Here is a 15,388-nt window from a genome sequence, read left to right as displayed (position 1 = left end):
TATATACATAAAACTCTTAAATAAAATATCAGCAAAACAAATCCAGTCAAGTGGGGAAGAAAGGACAATAAACTAGAACCAATTTGGGTTTATCCCAGGAATATATGGTAAGTACTACAGAGGAAATAAAATATTAATGTGATTGAGAGTGACTGGAAGCAGCTATTTTTAAATTGGGAAAGTGAGGTTTGCAAAGAGGGGGGTGACCCTTGCAAAGAATGAGGACACATCCAGATGAAAACTGAGGGATGAGAATTGCATGCAGCCGATACTGCAAGTGCAGAAGCCCTGAGTAGGGATGAGGTCTAGCCCAGTGAATGCAATTATGCTGTCTACCTGATTGGGGTATACCTGGTTGACAAAACCTGAAGGGGTTTCCTTAACATAGACTTTAAAAAGCAGCTTGTTGAGAAACACAGATTGGGCAAGTGGCCCACTCCTGTAATCCCAGCACTTCGGGAGACCAAGGCAGGAGGATCACTTGAGCCCAGGAGTTTGAGACCAGCCTGGGCAACATAGTGAGACCTGCCCCCCAATACCCTCCCACTACCCCTTACCCCCATCTCCACAAAAAATACTAAAAATTAGCTGGGCATAATGGCACAGGCCTGTAGTCCTAGGTACTCTGGAGACTGAGGTGGGAGGCTCACTTCAGCCCATGAGTTCAAGGCTGAAGTGAACTATGTTGGTGCCAGTGCACTCCAGCCTGAGTGATAGAGCAAGACTCTGTCTCAAGAAAAAGAGGAGAAGGCAGTGGCAGGAGGCAGGAAGGGGAAAAAGAAAAAGAAGCAGCACAAAAAGGTTGTTATGGGAGAAGGGCACATAGGTTTGCTTCTCTAAGAACATATGTAGCTAATTTCTAAATGTGTCGCTCTGGTGTTGTCTCTGAGCACCACTCTGTCCTCCTCAGATTCCACCTGGACTTCCTCAGCCTTTCTGCATCTTCACCTTTGAGACCTAGCCCAGCTATCTACTTCCTGGGTCTCACCCCAGCCTGGAAGGTTGGTAACAAAACCTGTGGCTTCTTCTTGCAGTTTTTTCCTTCCAGATATTAGAGGACAGGAGCTAGCTAGCTGGACCAGTTATAGCTGGAGATGCTCCGCCACCCCAGCTAGAACCACTGACTCCTCTAGCCCGCCAGCCATTGCTCTGTTCCCTGTTGTAGGCATCCTATTGGGTTGTGCCTGACCCACATCCATTCTTCTTTTCTGTGGTAACAGTGTCTGAACCAACACACCCCATTGTACGTGGATTTGGTGGGACCTTCAGCCAAATTGCTTCTTCCCTCCTCCCAAGGGGCAGGTACCTGACCCAAGCTCAACCAATTAGATGTTCTCTCCATGAAAGTTGCATTCATTCATTCACTCAGACACTCATTCAGTCATGCTGTATGTATTGAGCTGCCAACATGTGCCAGGCAATCTGAATCTTTAGCAGAGAGATTCATAAGAAGGAAAATGGTTGCTGCCCTCTCAGGCCAACAGCGGAGCCCTAAAGCAATGGCTCATTATCTCTCACAAGGGACCCTACCCTTTTTAAGACTATTGTTTGTTCTTTCTTTAAAGTCTGTGAGCCACCCCAAATGCTTGACCAAACCCCTTTCTCCTCCTGCTTATGTTACTCACCATCCATTTCTGTTATTTACAATCAAAAATTTCTGGCTGGGTATGGTGGCTCACGCCTGTAATCTCAGCACTTTGGGAGGCCAAGGCGGGTGGATCACTTGAGGTCAGGAGTTCAAGACCAGCCTGGTCAACACGATGAACCCCCCCCCTTCTCTGCTAAAAATACAAAAAATTAGCCAGACATGGTGGTGTGTACCTGTAATCCCAGTTACTTGGGAGGCTGAGGCAGGAGAATCGCTTGAACCCTGGAGGCGGAAGTTACAGTGAGCCGAGATTGTGCCACTGTACACCAGCCTGGGTGACAGAGCAAGAAAAAAAAAAAAAAATCTAATTGACAGGCTGGCTCGCTGCCTAATTACAGATCTGGTGTCATTCATGCTTTTGTCATTGTACCTTGTTCTCCATCTGTCCTTACAACAGGGCTTTCTCTTTGAATCCTTGCTTTTAAATTCTGGTTTTTAGAGAGCCAGTCATGCTAAGGAACTCCGTCTCTGCCCCACATCAACATCAGTGGCCTCATCATTCACATCTTTCCTTGGACTTGATTGTCACCATCAACTGGCTGGGCTGCTCCCTTGTGACCCCTGACAGCCGGGATTGCCTTTACAATAACGAGTATACTCTTCTCATTGGATTTACTTCCAAAGCCACATCTCATTATTGTTATCATTATCTCCTGATTTCTGTCCCAAGGACTTTCTAGGTTTTTTTACTATTATTTATTTATAGCCCCCTCTATCTTTTTTTTTCAAGATAGTAGGTATGTGAGGTAGTTCACAAAGAAAAAGACAAAAAAAAATTGATTAAAGGGAAAATAACATAAATTCAGGGGTATGGTCTGTGTAACAATTCATTCCATAAGGTTTTGCATTTGCTAGACGTGAACAACAACAACAACAACAACAACAAAACAGCTTTGAGTTTCCCAGTAATCATAGTAAAAAGTGAAAATTAGCTGGGCATGGTCACTTACACTTGTAATCCCAACATTTTGGGAGGCTAAGGCAAGCAGATCACTTGAGGTCAGGAATTCGAGACCAGCCTGGCCAACATGGTGAAACCCTGTCTCTACCAAAAAATACAAAAGTTAGCCAGGCGTGGTGGTGCATGCCTATAACCCCAGCTACTCGGGAGGCTGAAATGGGAGAATCGCTTGAACCACTTCAGGTGGGAGGCAGAGGTTGCAGTGAGCCAAGATCTCACCACTGCACTCCAACCTGGATGACAGAGTGAGACCCTGTATCAAAAAAAAAAGAAGGAAAATTGGAAAATCGCTTAGATTCACAGCTTTGCCTGACATAGGGACTCAAGAAAAAAATCTTATCTTCCTTCAATAATGTGAGCTTCACTCATGTGATTTCTTTATTCACTGCTTTATTCCCAATAAAGGGAATAGCACAGTGTCTGGTATATAAGTGCTCAATACGTATTTATTGACTGACTTACTCTGGCCCCTTATAAAAGAATTATGTGTTATAGAAAGTGGACTATGTCCTTCAATATATCTCTACAATAAAAACAACTGTAGAGTCAGCTAGGGATGTGCTGATTCTTATAAACAAAATCAATGCAATCAAATGGCATAACATCAATGCTCAGTTCACTAAAGGCAATTTCGTGTGGACTACGTCCACCACTCTGAAGGTCTGGCCTGCTGACTCATCTGAGCATGCTTTGCAAAGCTATTTTCATGCCAAAGTAAGTAGGGATGACTAGCTTCTAGGAAGAGGCTTCTTGGAGAAACTCCTGCAGAGAAGCAAGAGACTTAGTTTCTGTCACCTCTTTCCACAGCTCCCTGCCAAACCTTCCCAACAGCAGAAGAAGCTGCATCTTGTGCTACCCTCTATTAGAAAGTAGTCTTGAAGCATTTTGAAAATTATTTCAATTTTCCCCTGGGCTCTCCCCTCAGTTTCCCATGATTCATGAGTTATGAACCCACCAAATAGGATTGAAGTCGGCTCTGTCCAGTGTGCCTTGCTCTGGCCACTGCCCCTCACCTCTGTCTGGAGCTCCAGCTTCTGGGAATTCTTCCCTGGAACAAGCCTGTTCTCTCCATGGGGGCCTGCCCCTCATGACTGGGTGCTTAGAGGCCAGACCTCCTTGTACCCACTCACAGAGATGGCCGTCCCATGTACTGTGGACATTCTGGGCTACTCTCCCACCTGGTCCTAATGGCTCAGGAGAGATGAGCCTCGCTGTATTTTGAAATACAACATTTGAAATCCTGGAGAAGCTTTGACACTGAGGTTTCAGTGGGTGATCACAAATGCTTTAAAAATAAGTAACCAGCCCAGGCTCGGTAGCTCACATCTGTAATCCCAGCACTTTGGGAGGCTGAGGCGGGCAGATCACCTGAGGTCAGGAGTTTGAGACCAGCCTGACCAACATGGTGAAACCCCGTCTCTACTAAAAATACAAAAATTAGCCAGGTGTGGTGGCAGGTGCCTGTAATTCCCAGTTACTTGGGAGCCTGAGGCAGGAGAATCACTTGAACCCAGGAGGCGGAGGTTGCAGTGAACCGAGATCATGCCACTACACTCCAGCCTGGGTGATAGAGCAAGACTCCATCTCAAAAAAATAAAATAAAATAAAATAAGTAACCAGTCACCAAAATCAACTGTCACGAGGAAGCAGAGAAAATGTCACATTAGTAGAAACTCCAAGAGACATTCATATGGCTCTGCAGTAATAGAATTCGGTTTAAAACAAATAAAGCAATGTCTACTGTAATACCCCCGTGCCTTCAATGTCACTTCTACATCAGGTACTACAGAATCTGATTTAAAGGGTTGCCAATTGGAAAATCTCTTTATTGACAGAAAAAATTAAGTTCCTTGAAATTCAGAAACAGTATCGGCTCCGGTACAGAATTTGGAATCAACCCTAGATTTAATTCCCTACAGGCTGACTTTCCAGGTCTACGTTCTTGGAAAAGATATGTAATTTCTTCAGGCCTCAGTTTTCCCCATCTGTAATACAGAGCTAATAGCTGTCTCATAGAATGGCTAGGAAAACCTGGAGAGAGCTCAGAAGTAAAGCATATGTCATGTCACAGCACTGACTAGTTATGAAATAATAATTCCTGCCCCAACTCCCAGGGAAAGCCCAGGGCTAAGAGCCTCTTTTTCCTGGGGAGGAGGTAAAGCTGGTTAAAAGGAGAATTCAGGATCTACAAGAAACAGGATGCTATATCACTTTCTTTACCCCTTTCTTGATAAGGACATTGGGGACTTGGTTTGGTGAAGTCCTTTGGCGGGGCAGGGAGGGTTGAGGTTTGTAAGGGAAGAAAGATGGAGAGGAGATTTCGATGATTAACAGAGAGGAAGGGGCCCTTCGCAGCCAGTTCACCTGTGAGTTTCATTGGTCTTGACATCCACTTGGCCTTGCTATCCAAAGTGTGGTCAGTGGATCAGCTGAATTGGAGTCACCTGACAGCTTGCTAGAGCTGCAGAATCTTAGGGCCTAGACCTCCTGTGTCAGAATCTGCATTTTAACAAGACCTCTGAGTGACTGGTTCACATTCAAGTTTGGGAAGCGTGGTAGCAGCCACTATAGTATTTAATGTCGAGTAAACCTCCACAGTGAATAACTCAGTGTTGTCCAGGTGGGTGAACTGAACCCCCTACCTTCCTGTTGCATGAGATTATCAGGTGCAGAGTAAAGGCTTCTTCTGGAGCAGCTGCTAGCCCATGCAGTGCACTTGTGAAAATTAGAGAGACAGGTCCAGAATGGCTATTATTAAAAAGGCAAAAAAATAACAGATGCTGGTAAGGCTTCAGAGAAAAGGGAATGCTTACTCGTAGTGATGTAGGATTTTTCTTCTCAGTCACTTCGCAAGCCAGGGACTTCTGACCAGCAATACCCCTCCCAGGTCCCACTTGGCCACACTGGCATGCCCCAGCTCACCTGTATTAGAGCTTGTGCCCACGTTGGGCCACTCCTGAGCTCTTGTACTGCACCCTATTTACACCTATCACCTGACAGGATTTGCAGGATAATTGTCCAGAACTAGAAGGCTGATCCAGATTTTTACATTACCCATCCTTTCTGTTTCTTCTGAGTTGTAACTGGAGATCACTGGTTGGTTCACAGGAATAGGCAGAGTTAGTCTAAAATGTAGGCAAAATTTTAACTTATAAGACTAGAATTTAATAACAAGTATATAACTTTTAAAAAAAATAATTTTTCTCTCTCCAGTCATCATTTTAGTTACGAAAAAAAAAATGACAGGACTGAATTGTTTGCAAAATAAGCTTTAGTCTTATACTTGGCCTGATTATTTGCATCAAGTACAATAAGGATAATTATTTTTCACATAGGCTTTTAAAGTTGGCTTTGATGGGGCTGGGCACGGTGGCTCCCACCTGTAATCCCAGCACTTTGGGAGGCCGAGGCGGGTGGATCACCTGAGGTCAGGAGTTCAAGACCAGCCTGATCAACATGGTGAAACCCCATCTGTACTAAAAATAAAAAAAAATGAGCTAGACGTGGTGATGGGCACCTGTAATCCCAGCTACTTGGGAGGCTGAGGCAGGAGAATCACTTGAACCTGGGAGGCAGAGGTTGCAGTGAGCCAAGATCACACCACTGCACTCCAGCCTGGGCAACAAAGTAAGACTGTCTCAAAAAAAAAAAAAAAAAAATGGCTTTGATGGAACTCTGTTCAGGAATCTCAGATAAGACCTTTTAAAGCTGAGCCCAGCCATGGGTTTGTACCCTCAAATACCTATGAGTTGGGTAAATTCCTCTCTGTTTTGTTTTGTTTTGTTTTGTTTTGTTTTGTTTGAGATGGAGTCTCACTCTTTTGCCCAGGCTAGAGTGTAGTGGTACAATCTTGGCTCACTGCCCTCTCCGCCTCCCAAGTTCAAGTAATTCTTCTGCCTCAGTCTCCCGAGTAGCTGGGACTACAGGTACGTGCTGCCATGCCCAGCTAATTTTTTTGTATTTTTAGTAGAGACAGGATTTCACCATTTGGGCCAGCCTGGTCTAAAACTCCTGGCCTCAAGTGATCCACCCACCTCAGCCTCCCAAAGTGCTGGGATTACAGGCATGAGCCACTGTACCCAGCCTAAATTTCTCTCTTCTTGAGGTCCCAAGATAACATGGGGCTCCCAGGCCTGTTAGAAAGTGACATTCTTTACTCACCACAGGTTAGGAATCCTGTATAGGGACTAGGTAGACAAGGTATGAGGCCGGTTTTCCCAAGGGGCTTTTATTGGCTCTGCAAGTCAAGCTTGATTTTTTTAAGGGAAGCATGCCCTTTCCAGTCCAAGCCTTGGTAAAACAACCAGTTTCTCCAATTGTATCCTGCTGCAAAACAAAATGGATTCTTATTGATTGCACTGATGCAAATAGCTGTGTTGCCGTAAGTTAAGAATACTCACAGTTTCCAAATTCTAGAGAAATCAGGCAGAGAGAAACAAATATGCCTCAAATTTTGTTCACAGGAGTATATCTTACTCAATTGTTAAAAGCTGTAGATAGCTCAAAAGAAAAGTTTCCTTGGCTCTGAAAAACAAAACAAAGATCAGCAATGTTTTAAGCAAAAAAGTTTAAAAAGATTACTTCAGTTTTTATGTTAGTTCAGTCCATTCAGTTAACTCTTGTTGGCTTGATATTCATGAACATTTCAGCTCTTCATGAGTCCTGTATGTTTTCCTCTATTCCAATGTTACAATATCCAAAGCTATCAGAAACCTGCATTTGAGATCACCTATCAAAGTCCTATAGCTGATTATAAACCATAGTTTGAAGAGGATCAAAACAAGGCAACAATTGTCTGTGAATGACAAAACGTCTTTGGGTAGTCACATTCAAAAATATGATTGACAAAGGAATTTGCTTATTTCTATGGTTTACAATAATATAACCTTAATCATGATTGATAACATATACTCAGATATTAGAATTTTAGAAATCCCATACAATTTTGGAACATATATTAATATTATTCACTGAAATATAACCTGAAGGTTAAACCTTATTTTTATTTTGGCAATCCCAAATAAATAAACATGTCAGATAATCCTGTTTACCTCTCTTTTGGATGCTCCAGGGGCCCTCTGTAGCATCCAAAAGTTAGGGATTAGAAAAGACAATTTTGAAGCTGATTTTGGGAAGCCTATCAAACATGCTAAATGTCCAAAACACTTGATAGTATGAAATAAAATTCCAGGTTACCACAAGTCATTTATTTAGCCAAAATGATGACTCAAGAATTTTTTAAAAGGCAAAAACCTTTCATTATCCTTTACTATTACATGAAAATCTTGTTCAAAAGAGAGGAAATCTGATTTCACCCTTGTGTTAGTCTGCTATTAACGTCAACCACAATTTTTTAATGAAACGTTATAAATAATTCTATCCAATCTTAACTAGTTTGGCCATGAGGTGAGATTGTTATAGACTTTTTATAACCCTTTATAAATTTTTGTTAAAGAGCAGATTAATGCCTTAAGAAAATCTTGTTGTGCTTTTATTTCAGTGCTCAATTTATGGAAAAACCATATAATATCCTTTTGAATTTAGTCAATATGTTCACAGAGTTTCTCTTACAGGATTAATTTTTACAAACTTTCCACAACTTGGTTAAGCCTTTAGCTTTATCTTATTTAATTTAAAACAATCTTGTAACCCTCTAAACTATGCAAAAATTTACATTTTCATGCCTTCTTATAATTTTTACTAAAAACATGTTTTACTTTTCTTACACACCTTGCATGTAAATCTATTTTCAGTAGTCTCAATTACATGTTATAATGGTAACTCTTGTCAATTTTTAATTTTAATATAAAACCTGGTAAGTTATTTTAATTATGTGCCAGGTGTAGCTAAAGTCTGACACTTCCCAACATAGTTGGGGGCGTAGTTAACTCCACATGTCCCCAGGCCTTACCAAACTGTAAAGCAGGCAAGTTGAACAAATTTTCAAAAGCCAGAGAAACAGTTTATAACCTTAAAACATTTAGCAAACCTAGTGTCTGATCTGCATAATCTCACCATATATTTACATTTTGAAGACATTTGTTTTTTACCAATTATCTTTGAAGCTGTTTTTATTTCTCAAATATGAAAGTCACATGGACTAAAAGGCATTACAACTTTCATTTTGTTTCTTCAAAAAAATTGATCTAAGTGCTTATTTTTCTTTAGGCCAATGAATTAGAGCTCTTTTTTAAATAAACATCATACATGCAACACATATATAATTACACAGGCAGACAGAAGACGATCCAGTAGTTGTAGGATTTTTCATTTACCCCAATCTCCTAATTGGATTACTGGCTTCATGGTGGAGCCCTTAAAGAAACAGGGCTAGGAAAACATGCAGTTTCTAGGGCCTAATAAACAGGTATAGCTAGATGACAAAAACAGATTTTGAGAGGGATATATCTGCTTTTAATTCCTGGGGTTTCATGAGGAAAACAGAGGTCTTTTTTCCTAAACAGAGTCTGTGGTGCCTTCTCTGTTTTTCCCAAGGAGTCTCAGAAGTTACCTTAGGGCCTCTTACGTGTGCATTGAGTGGCAAGACAAAATAGAGAAAAATAATTCAGTCACCTGAGGAGAAAAAAACGTTTTCCAGCAACACAAGATCCAATAAGAGGAAAAAAAAACATGAAGATCTTTTAAATATACCTATAGCTTGCATATCTACTTTTAGTTAAGCTGGCTTTTAACTATAACATTCTTTAAGAAAATACTTTTAAATCCCTTTTTACCCAACTTTAGCCAAGTGGCCAATATTTCTGGCTTTTGAACTTTACCAAAAGTAACCTCACAGGTGAAACCAACAAGCCTCAACTAAGGTTATGACTTAACTGCGAGCATACAAGGTATTTTCAAATAGGTGGTAAGCAGTTTTCACAAAATCTGAAATCTTTAAAAGTAGCTCAGAGAAAGGAAGATTTAAGAAAGGAAGTTAGAAGTTGTTCATGGAGGGGAGACATTAACCAGAAAGTACTCATTCCCATTGTAAAATGGTAGAGACCAAAAGAAAGTACTGCCACATGGTTACAAGGTCAAGCTCCCAAGGATGTAAAACAAGATGGAGACCTCATCTAGTTTTTTTCACAACTTTACAGTGATCTTTACCATTCCTTTACCAGTTTGCACAGGGAGAGAAAGGTCAGAAGTCCGACTTGTTAAAAAACCCTTTACCCTTTGCCGGCATGTCAGACTTCTGGGTTCCCTTCCCTCAAGCTCAATTTTAAGCCAAGCAGTTTAAGATTTGGGGAAATTAGCTTTTCCCTGTTTGGGGAATGCATCTGAGGGGAGTGTACTCTGGTACAGGGACACAATTACCTATCCACAAAGAGAAGACAGAGGAAGAAAAGGAAAAAAATAAAAGTTCTTTTTTGCAAAGGATTCCCAGTGATTCAGGGGGCATTTGAGAGAAATACAGACTGAAGATGATTGCTTACCCATTTGAAAAGGAAGGGGAAACTGTCCCTTAGTTCCTTTCTCTTCCCAGCAAATACCCAGGGTATGTGAGGGAAAGAAAGAAAAGGCATCCCCCTTCTTTCTTCCATCCTTATATCCCGAGTCCTGGCGACCTCACCAGGGTGCCACCCATGGGTGCCAATGCAGCTTTCACCCATCTTAACAGGAGGCCCAGGTGGTGGGAATTATCTGCACTCACCCACGCACTACCTGTACCCCATGCTGTCGGTAACCTTTGAGTTCCCCAGACCTCATTTATGCCATGGATACTAGCATGACCTCTATCCATGAAATGGAGGGGGGTGTCTAATCAGCAGGAATTAGTCATACTCATCTGCACTGTTCCCCTTTACTTCCGTTGTTGTCTGCCTCTGGATCCCTCAGATCCAGCTTCTCTTTCGAGGGCTTCAACCTGAAGCTTGGAATTGAGTTTGGGACAAAAAGCTGTCTCAGGAGGGTACATAGACTCATTAAGTTAGGGAATCCCATGAATTGGGTCCTGGCCTAGTAAGACACCTTTCAAAAGGTAAAAACCTCTCACATTAAAAAACCCCCTGTATTTACAGGGCTATGTGAAGTCCTGACATGGTGGAGAAAAGAAAAAAAAAAAAAAAACTTAAGTGCAGCAGGGAAGATGCCTGGGGAAAAAAGCCTCTTGATCTATGAAAATGGGTTCCTTCAGCAGGGGAAAACTCTTAATCACTGTACCCTCCTTGCCAGGCAGAAACCACATTGTTCTGAATTGCATACCTGATGGCTGGGCCAAATGCTCATTCTACCTAGTAATATCTCTGCAATATGCAACACCCTTAACATTATAAAAGAAGAAATAGATACTGTGACAGCCCCCAGAAAAGAAGAAAAATACCATAGAAAAGACTGCTGGATTGGAACAAGGCCAACATTCCCAAACCCTGAGAGCAATGGGGTGGGGGGTTGGGGTCCTCTCCAGCACCCTGTCCTCTATAGCTATGCCATTCATTCTTAATGGGCTCACCAGAGGTTCAGTGCTTCATCTGCCTTCAGAAAAAATGTCTGAGGACAAGAAGCCTCAGAAAAAAGTGAAGAGTCTAGGTTCACATTTACTCACTCTTCAGGTATCCCAGACAAGCCCCCAAAAATAATGTAGGATTTTTCTTCTTGGTCGCTTTGCAAGCCAGGGACCTCCCACCTGGGCCCTATTTGGCCACTCTGGCATGCCCCAGCTCACCTGTGTTATAGCTTCTACCCATGTTCAATGATTCCCAAGCTTTTGCACCACACCCAAGAAGAATGAGAATATGCTTGACATTGAAGGATGAGGAGGGCAGAGAATTTTATTTTATTTTTATTTTTATTTATTTATTTTTTTTGAGATGGAGTCTCACACTGTTGCCCAGGCAGGAGTGCAGTGGCACAATCTCAGTTCACTGCAACCCCTGCCTCCCAGGTTCAAGCGATTCTCCTGCCTCAGCCTCCCAAGTAGCTGGGATTACAAGCACCTGCCATGATGCCCAGCTAATTTTTTTGTATTTTTTTTTTTTTTTAGTAGAGAGGGTGTTTCACCATGTTGGCCAGGCTGGTCTCGAACTCCCAACCTCACGGTCTGCCCACCTCGGACTCCCAAAATGCTGGGATTACAGGCATGAGTCACCATGCCCAGCCAGCAGAGAATTTTATTAAGTGATGAAACAGCTTTCAGCAAAGAGGGGATGCCTACACAAAGGCAGGAAAGTCCCCTGTGTGGCTGGGTCTGGGCCTTTTATGGACTCAGAATGGGAAGTATGTGCTGATTGATTTGTGAGTATGCAAAAAGAATGGTTACAGTGAAGACACCACTCAAAGGTGGGCATGATTGTGTAGAGCAGCAATGAGGAAAGCGTAGGTATATGTAAAATAGGTGAAGGGTGAAGATCAACTAGAAGAAAGCACACCAAATAAGGAGACAGTTCTCAATCTGGTCCAAGGATTTAACTTGTAGCTTGGCTTTCAGGCTTTAAAATGCCTTTGGCTTGGAGGCAGCGTTTCACTGGAGACCCAACCCTCTCAGCCTAGGCATTTGACTGCCTCCTGCCACTCTCAGTGGGAGTGTAAATTATCGCAGCCACTCTGGAAAGCAGCTTGGAGCTTTCTCGAGTAACTTGAAACAGAACTAACATTTGACCCAGCAATCCTATTACTTGGTATATATCCTAAGGAAAATAAACCATTCTACCAAAAAGACACACGCACTCATGTTTCATCAAAGCACTAAGCAAAGACAAGGAACCAACCTAGGAACCTATCAACAGTGGATTGGTTAAAGAAAATGTGGTACATGTACACCATGGAACACTTCACAGCCATAAAAATAACACAATCATGTCTTTTTCAGTAATATGGAGGCAGCTGGAAGCCATTATCTTAAGTGAATTAATGTAAGAACAGAAAACCAAATACTGCATGCTCTCACAAGTGAAAGCTAAATACTGGGCACACATGGACATAAAGATGGCAACAGTAGGTCCTAGGGACTACTATGGGGGGAGAGAAAGAGGGAGACAAGGGTTAAAAAACTACCTATTGGTTACTATGCTTACTACCTGGGTGATGGGATCATTCATACCCCAAAGCTCAGCATCACACAGTGTACCCACGTAACAAACCTAAATGTACCCCCTGCATCTAAAATAAAACTTGAAATTAAAAAGGAATGGACTGGGCATGGTGGCTCACACCTGTAATCTCAACACTTTGGGAGGCCAAGTCAGGTGGATCACTTGAGGTCAAGAGTTTGAGACCAGCTTGGCCAACATGGTGAAACCCTGTCTCTACCAAAAATACAAAAAATTACAAATATACAAAAATACAAAAATATACAAAAATACAAAAAATATAGGCAGGTGCCTATAGTCCCAGCTACTCAGGGGGCTGAGGTGGAAGAATCACTTGGACCTGGGAGGCGGAGGTTGCAGTGAGCTGAGATCACACCACTGCACTCCACCCTGGGCAACAGAGTGAAATTCAATCTAAATAATAATAATAATAATAATAATGACATTATAATAATATAAAATAATAAATTACTTCATAATACTGAGAGAGAGAGAGACGTGTCTCCCTCCTCTCTCTTATGCCGCCCCTCACCAGGGTACACAGCCAGAGGGCAGATGCAGGATGGATTTCAGTGGCACTCACTGCACCACTGGATATTTGGTGCCAGATATAACCTGTACAACTATATGAGGCCTGTAAAAATAAGTAAAATAATGCTTTAAAATTCCCGAAAATTAGCCCATCACCTTAAACCTCCACATGTACCAAAAGCAACAGAAATCGCTGCTTTGCTTGCATTAACCAGAAAGAAAAAGAAATTATAGCCACAATTCATTACAGTAGCAACACATTGTGACACTGGTTCTCTATGAAGACAGACAAGCACTCTGGGCACGTTGTGAGTCTCACAGTGCACATTGCCACACACAGAAGCAAATTCTATTCTAGGCAATGTTATCTCTTATCCTTGTAACTTATAAACTCTTATGCAGAGACATGGAATTTTCCACAGGTGATCTCTGTGCTTGTGTGTGTAATTCCTATGGTGTATTGGTGAGTGAAGTGGATGTACAATTTCATACAGATGTCATTTGGCATCACAGGATAAAAAATTCCACAGGGGAAAACACTGAATAAAGAAAGTAGCTTTCAATCTAGTTGGTTTCATTCCGCGTCTTCTCAGTTCTATTATTAGTCTCTTTTCCCCTTTCATCTTCTATCACAGTTGCTGAGTTCTGAATTCCCAAAGTTTTTTGTTTTTTGTTTGTTTTGGAGACAGAGTCTTGTGCTGTCACCCAGGCTGGACTGCAGTGGCATGATCCCGGCTCACTGCAACCTCCACCTCCCGGGTTCAAGTGATTCTCCTGCCTCAGCCTCCCGAGTACCTGGGACTAGAAGTATGTGCCACCACACCCAGCTCATTTTTGTATTTTTAGCAGAAATGGGGTTTCACCATATTGGCCAGGCTGGTCTCAAACTCCTGACCTCAGGTGATCCGCCTGCCTCGGCCTCCCAAAGTGCTGGGATTACAGGCGTGAGCCACCGCACCCAGCCGTATTCCCGAAGTTTTATGTCAACTCTTTATACTTTGGCTCAGACCTTGCCTAGTTACATGCTGAAAAGTTAGATGCAATTTTGGTTCAAAATGTAACATCTCATTAGTTTTCAGATGATATATCTTCATCCTTCTATAGGTTTCTCTTTTCTCAGTCACAACATTACATGTAGTTCTACTTACTTCAAAGGAACAACCTTTCGGCTCAAGTACAGTTTCTGCCACATCCATTTCTAGAACACAAAATGTTTTGTTGATTTCGTGCACTGTTTCTTTGCTTTGCCTTGTTAGCTGTCAATTTTTATGCATTGATTTTATTGTTAGGACACAACTTATTATACAGAAAAGTCTCTTCTGCAAATCCATGCCCCACTTACAGTTTTTGGAGACAATCTGCATTGTAATGCCACAGGTCAAATTCCAATTAAACAAATAACCTAAATGCCTAGCCTTTCTATGAAAATATGTTGTTTTCTTAATCTCCAGCCAATGTCTCATTTGTCATTTATTTCAGGATCTAGTTGGCTCGATGAAATTTTTTGCAGCGTGTATTAGGAATTTATTGTAGTGAGATACTGTTTTGATTTTTATGACAAGCATCTGGGTTCATCTAGATTTATTTTCCCATCATTATTTTAATGCTGGATATTTTGTTTCTTTTTTCCCCAGTATCTCATCTGCCTAGAACCGGGAGACTGGTGTGCTTTTGACCTGTCATTGTAGTTAATCATTGCATACTCATTATAGTGAGCCATGCAAATGTACAGCCATTGCCACTGCCTGGACTCTGTGCCCAAAGAATGCAGATTTGATGTACGACATCACGACACGTGGTGGTGTGCTTGGCAGAACGGCAGCACCAAAGAAGCAGGAATAGTAGTCACTGATGACAGAAGGAAACGCTATCCTGCTGGTGAAAATTAATTCTTCTCAGTTAATATGCATGGCACTGCTCTGGAAGCTTTTGGATCTCTGGCTTGTTTAGCTCTGTCCACAGTAATGTAGAAGCCACAACATCTTCACATATTTGGAGCCTTTTTGCTGGTGTCACCAGATCATGGCTCTTGGGTATCCATTTCTCAAATGTGGCCCTTCTGCTAGAGTGCTGTGTTGGAGAGGAACCTAAGAGAGACGGTGGCAGTTGGTATGTTTTGGCTGAATGGCATTGTTCCTTAAACAGCTGGATTTGGCCAGCCATCATGGCCATCAGCTTGGTGTTTACGGCCCTTATGAAGCTCCCATTTCACTCAGGCAG

This window comes from Mandrillus leucophaeus, unplaced genomic scaffold (genome assembly GCF_000951045.1).
Source record: "Mandrillus leucophaeus isolate KB7577 unplaced genomic scaffold, Mleu.le_1.0 Scaffold1176, whole genome shotgun sequence".
NCBI lineage: Eukaryota > Metazoa > Chordata > Mammalia > Primates > Cercopithecidae > Mandrillus > Mandrillus leucophaeus.
The sequence above is the reverse complement of the archived record's forward strand: the minus strand, read 5'-3'. Positions refer to the sequence as shown.